General features: G+C 43.6%; 1 long non-coding RNA gene across 2 annotated transcripts in view; it reads left to right on the forward strand.

The window, feature by feature from the left end:
* LOC122928548 overlaps nt 1–4,681 on the forward strand; it is a 125,258-nt gene extending 120,577 nt beyond the window's left edge. For both annotated transcript variants that reach the window (XR_006387894.1, XR_006387893.1), the window contains exon 5: nt 3,994–4,681. This is a non-coding gene — a long non-coding RNA (uncharacterized LOC122928548). The remainder of the gene's footprint in view (nt 1–3,993) is intronic.
* Nucleotides 4,682–6,000: the final 1,319 nt, after the last annotated feature.

Raw genomic sequence — 6,000 nt, forward strand, 5'->3', positions numbered from 1 at the left:
CTGCCGCCACAACCTGCCGCCCCCTGGAGTGCCGGGCCCGGTCGCAACTGCGACCCCTGTATGTACGCCACTGCCCCCGTCCTTAAAGAAAGGGACCCTAATTGCATGTGCCCTATCCACAAAAGACCTCATCCTTTAAAAGAATGTGGTGGGCTCAGGGCAAAGACTTTGCAAGAACGCAAAGAGACACTCAAAGCTTGGAGTGTGTTACAAGTGTTGTGCCTCGTCAAATAATATGGCAAAAGACTGTAAAGCTATCAACAGGTGTGCAGAAAGCAACAGTGACAAGCATGTTACATCAATGCATCCTACTTTGCTTCCAGACAATGCACCTCAAGCCACAACCAACGCCATCACACTTCATGGCGGGGAGCCACCGGCTCAAGAGCTAGCTGCTACGACTGTCTCCTCTTCCTGTATGGAAATATGTGGCAAGGAGACTAGTTCCAAGTAATGTGCAAAAGTGTGTTTGGTCAACGTCTACCCAGAAAGGCAATCTGAAAAGGCCACTAGAATGTCTGCCATTATAGATGAACAAAGCAATAGGTCTCTGGCAAAACCTAAATTCTTTGAGATCTTTGGCATAATGGGAGAAGCAACATCATACATCCTAAACACTTTTTCTGGTTGTGTAGAGACTTACGGCAGAAGAGCCACTGGATACCTTATTTCCTCCATTAAAGGGAACGTTTATATACCCTTGCCAACGTTAATTGAATGTGACCAGATACCTGATGAAAGAGTTGAAATTCCTACTCTAGAAGCTGCATACCATCATTCCCACTGGAAACATCTAGCTAGTGAGATTCCTCCTATGGACACGAATTCTGACATCCTACTCTTGCAACGGTCCTGGCAACGCCCCATATGCACAAAGATTTGACTAAGGCTGGGTGATTGTGGGCGATGTATGTATAAATAAGAGCCACAAACCATGTCAAGTGAACTCCTTCAAAACTTTTGTGTTAAAAAATGGTTGCACAACTCACTTTGAGCCATGTATTCATCATTACGAGGTAAAAAAGAGAGCTTTCTAACCCCTGTGAGGCAGTGACAGGCCTCATGGTTGTTAGGGGAGATATATGGAAGGATTTGCTGTGTCTTCCCCAGAATCACCAGGTCTGAAGAAAGACCAGGTGCAGTAATCGCCAGGGGATAAAGGAATCCTCAGAGTGAGAGGTGGTGGGGACTTGCACACAGAAGGCTGGAGTGGCTCTGTGTGGTCTAAGCCGGGAGGGCTGAGAGACCACTATCCCCTAAGAGACACTAGTGTGGGAGCAGCCTGGAGGCCTCTGGAGGTTGGGCTGGGAAAGCCGCATCTCATCACGGGTGTGAATTGTGGTACGCTTTAGCTGAGTCAGGGAAACCTATGTGTTTAGATAGGGCCCAGACAGGCAAGGTATTTTATTTTGGCTTTGTATGATTTTTCTTTATGCCGTGTGCCACAATAAAGCACAGTTTGGCCCCTGAATCCTGGTGTCTGTGAAGAAGTGTGTGGTTGCAACCCCGTGGAAAAGAGCCAATCCCCCACACCTCCTTAAGGCACCAGACATCATTCTTACCCTTTATGACAACTTAGGAAGATCCATAGATGACAAAGAGTTTTTTTAAATAATGGACAATGGATTCTTCAAAGATGCATCAAACCACTGGGTTGCACCTTTACTTTTCTGTGCTTTAAGAGCCCGACTTCCTGACAACCGGGAACAGGCACTATCCAGATTCATCTCCTTGCAACGTACGTTAAGAAACAAAATCGAAATGAAAAATCATTTTGTGGCCTTCATGGAAAAGATATTTCACAATGACCATGCAGAGACGGCTCCACCTTTGCAAGAGCATGAAGAAAATGCCAAACATAATGGCGTATCTCTGAATGACGTCCTTCTCAGCGGTCCAAACCTGACCAATAATCTGGTAGAAGTACTTATAAGATTTAGAAAGGATCCAGTTGCCATTACTGCAGACATTGAACAAATGTTCCACTGCTTTATCGTATGGCAAGACCACAGAAATTATCTCAGGTTTCTTTGGCACAGAGACAATGACACCAGCAAGGAAATGGTTGAATACTGCATGAAGGTGCAAGTGTTTGGTAACAGTCCTTCACCTGCTGTTGCTACATATGGCCTACATAGGGCTGCCTCTGATGGGGAGTCAGAGTTTGGGGAAGATGCCCAAAACTTCGTTGAAAGAGACTTCTGTGTGGACGACGCACTTAAAATCCTTGCCCACAGCGGAGGAAGCCATAGATCTGCTCAAAAGGACACAAGGTCCGGAGTTTTTGCTGAATCAGAGTAAAGAAACTCCTACTCAAAAATCTTCAGTCTCCAAGACCCTCATGAAGATCCAGAGATTCGCCCTGAAGTTAGTACCCTTGTCACTAAGTCTGAAAAGACACTTTGAACGCTTCTGCAGATGGTCAAGGCTCGTTCACACCATTGCAAGGTTAGACCACATTGTACATTGCTTTCGCGCTGACAAACAGAACGCTGAATATTGCAGTTGGCACGTGTGCCATAAACCTCTCACTGGAGAAGATATTGTCCTAAGTGAGTTGCTTGTGATACGTAACGTACAGCAGAGTGCCTTTCACATGGAACTGAAATGTATACATGACGAGCAAGATATTCCAAAAAGCAGCCCGATTCTCAACTTGAAACCAGTAATTGACGATCACGGCATGCTGAGGGTCAGTGGTCACCTAAACAAGGCTAAGTTATAGTTTTCAGAAAGGAATCCCCTCATTATTCAAGGCATACACCAAGGCAGACATTTGACTGAGGGTGCTTTAAGATTCGCAGGTCTTTGGATAATGGGAGCAAAAAGACAGGTTGCTCATATAATTCACCATTGCATTAAATGTTGCAAGGCAAGGGGAAAATTGCAACATCAACAAATGTCTGATTTGCCAGTTGATAGGACAAGTACCGAAACACTTTTTACTTATGCTGGTCTGGATGTCTTCTGGCCATGGACAGTCATGGCACGAATGACCAGAGGTGGTCATGTAGACAGCAAACGATGGGCAGTGTTGTTTAGATGTTTAAGTGCTATACACATTGAAGTAATAGAATCGATTAACGCTTCTAGCCTCATCAATGTTTTAAGATGATTCCTCGTCATCAGAGGACCAGTAAAGCAAATAAGATCTGACTGTGAAACCAACTTCATAGGATCCTGCCGAGAATTGCAAATCAATTCTAAGCCAGTTCAAGACTACTTGGCCAACAATGGTTGTGCATGAATCTTTAACCCCCCTCATGCCTCTTATATGGGCGGTTCATGGGAAAGAATGATAGGCATCACCCGCAAAATATTAGACTGTATGCTCATGGACTCAAACTTCTCAAGGCTCACCCATGAGACTTTGACTACCTTCCTAGCTGAGGTATCTTCTATCGTCAACGCAAGACCTCTTGTACCTGTATCTATGGATCCAGAATCCCCTGCCATTCTCACTCCAGCAACTCTTCTCACTTAGAAGTTTGGATCCGTTCCTAATCCACCTGAAGAGTCTTCTTCTAGTAACCTGTATCAGAAACAATGGAAATACGTTTAACATCTGGCCAACTTTTTCTGGAGCAGGTGGAAAAGGGAGTACTTAACCCTTCTTTAAGGATGTAGGAAGTGTCATCAGGTCAAGCCAAACTTACAAATAGGAGATCCTGTTCTCATGAAAGACCAGAAGTTGGGAAGAAATTCCTGGCCCATGGTTCTCATCTCAAAAATTTTCGCCAGTGAAGATTGCAAGGTCCGTAAGGTGGGCGTGACCATCGTAAAACAAGCGATCCCAAGTCCTTCATCAGGCCTGCATTTGTGATTGTTCTCCTCCTAATCGTTCAGAAATTATTTATTCTACCGGAACTTGTAAGAACTTTTCTTCCATTTAGTAGTCCATCTCTCGACTATTCCTAAAATTCCAGACATTGGACTGATCCTGTCCACTTATTCTAGTTTACTGTGTTTTCTTTATTGCTTTTTGTCTTTCAGGTTCCAATATATTCATTGAACATCATATGGACATTTGCGTTTTGCATATAGTGTGAAATCCTAAGATTTCAGATGGGGAGTGTGCTGTCCCAGCATTTATTTCTCCCATTTAAGACTAATTGCTGTATTTGTGTTATCATATCATTACCATGTTATGTAATGCTGCCAACCTGTGGTGATTCTTGTTATAGGTTTCTGAATGCATTATGTAAATCTTATTGCCTTTGCTCTCTGTCTCCCCCTCCCTTTCGGTGACATCATATCCTGTTGTGCTCTTCCTGTGTCTTTCTTTTTTTTTTTTTTTTTCTGCAGCAGACTCAGAGCTGGTGAGAGCATTTTGTTTTGACCTCTAATGTCCTTTATATGTCTTTGCTCAAGGTAAACTTAATAAATTACCAAAGCATTTCCATTGTATCCTCCTCACTGGATCTTATCATACAACTGGTACCACGCCCTAGGGATATTAGTGAGTTCAGCTGTCTATCATTGCTTGTACAGAGATTTCTCTAATGTACATTTGTGGCAGAATACCCCACTTTAGGGATAAAAAATTCCTTCTCGACTCTAATCAGGTAGTCAGAATAATTCCATGGATCAACAACCCATCTCTAGTAGCTATAACCTGTAATATTATTACACTCCAGAAATACATCCAGACCCCTCTTGCACTCTTTTAGTGAACTTTAGATCTCCCCTCAGTTGTCTTTTTTTCTAAAGTGAATAACCCTAATTGTGATAATCTTTCAGGATACTGTAGTTGCCACATTCCAGTTATTACTTCAGTTGCTCTCCTCTGAACCCTCTCCAGCTCTGCTATGTCTGCCTTGTTCACAGGAGCCCAGAACTGTACACAGTACTCCATGTGTGGTCTGACTAATGATTTGTAAAGTGTTAGGACCATGTTCTCATCACGGGCATCTATGCCCTTTTTGATGTAACCCATTATCTGGCACTTCAGCTGACTACAGCTAGATCTTCTTGCCAAAATGTAGAGCATTTTTGGCACAATTTGGCACATATAGTTTTATAAAAATCCACTACAGCTATGTTGCCAGGGGGCCGTGGCCTAGATAAAAGGACTTAAATGTGTGCCATTTTGCGCCAAAATTTCAGCACAAAATTATTTTGCAAAGTAAGGTCAACCAATAGGTAGTTTAATGTTAGACAAAACTGTCCAAGCCATGCACCAGATTTATCATTCAGCCTGAGCCTCTGTGATATTTTTGGAGCATCTTTAGACTAGATTTACACCGTGTACCTTTTAGACTTTTTCATTCTGTTCTTTGTTGTGGATTTTCAGCGAGCGAGGCCTGACACAGATTCTTCATCAGATTATGTGAGATATTCCCTGATGTTTCGCTGTCAGGATCAGAGTCGTGCAGCTGTTGTGTGGGGGCTCCACGCTCATTTCTCTATGGAGGCTCTGGGATGGTTTGGATGTATGGATACAATTGTAAGGCTCTGTGGAGGCTCTATCCACTCTGTCTCCTCTGTGCTTATATCTAGAGTAGGAGCAGCGTTGAAGATGAACAAGATCCACACCTCACATACAGCTTTCAGAAGACCAGTTACTAGGCAGCAAGCTGTATATGTCTTATTGAGAATGGCCTCGTTTTTCGGACACACAGATTCTACACACCACCTGGCTTTGAGGCTTCAGGACCCCGATCCCTAACTGCCCAGCTCACACAGTACAAGGAGGTACAGGGAACCCTGAAAGTCACATACCTCAGTGCTGAACTTTCAGAGATATGCTGTATGTGTCAATTAGTGTTCAGCGAATCAAAGTGAAACAAATTGCCTTCGATACTAATTTCAGGAAAAATTAGATTTGTCAAAAAGCCGAATTTCCTTGCGATTCATGGTAATGAATACATTTTTGCTGAGATAACGTTTGTGATGACATCACTGCGCCCGGCCAGCGTCATGACGTGGTGACGTCATCATCGCCACACAAGAGCGGTTTCTTCAATCAAGATGGCCGCGATGGCCTCTCCGCGAGCAGAT

The sequence above is a fragment of the Bufo gargarizans genome, chromosome 2 (assembly GCF_014858855.1).
Source record: "Bufo gargarizans isolate SCDJY-AF-19 chromosome 2, ASM1485885v1, whole genome shotgun sequence".
Classification (NCBI taxonomy): domain Eukaryota; kingdom Metazoa; phylum Chordata; class Amphibia; order Anura; family Bufonidae; genus Bufo; species Bufo gargarizans.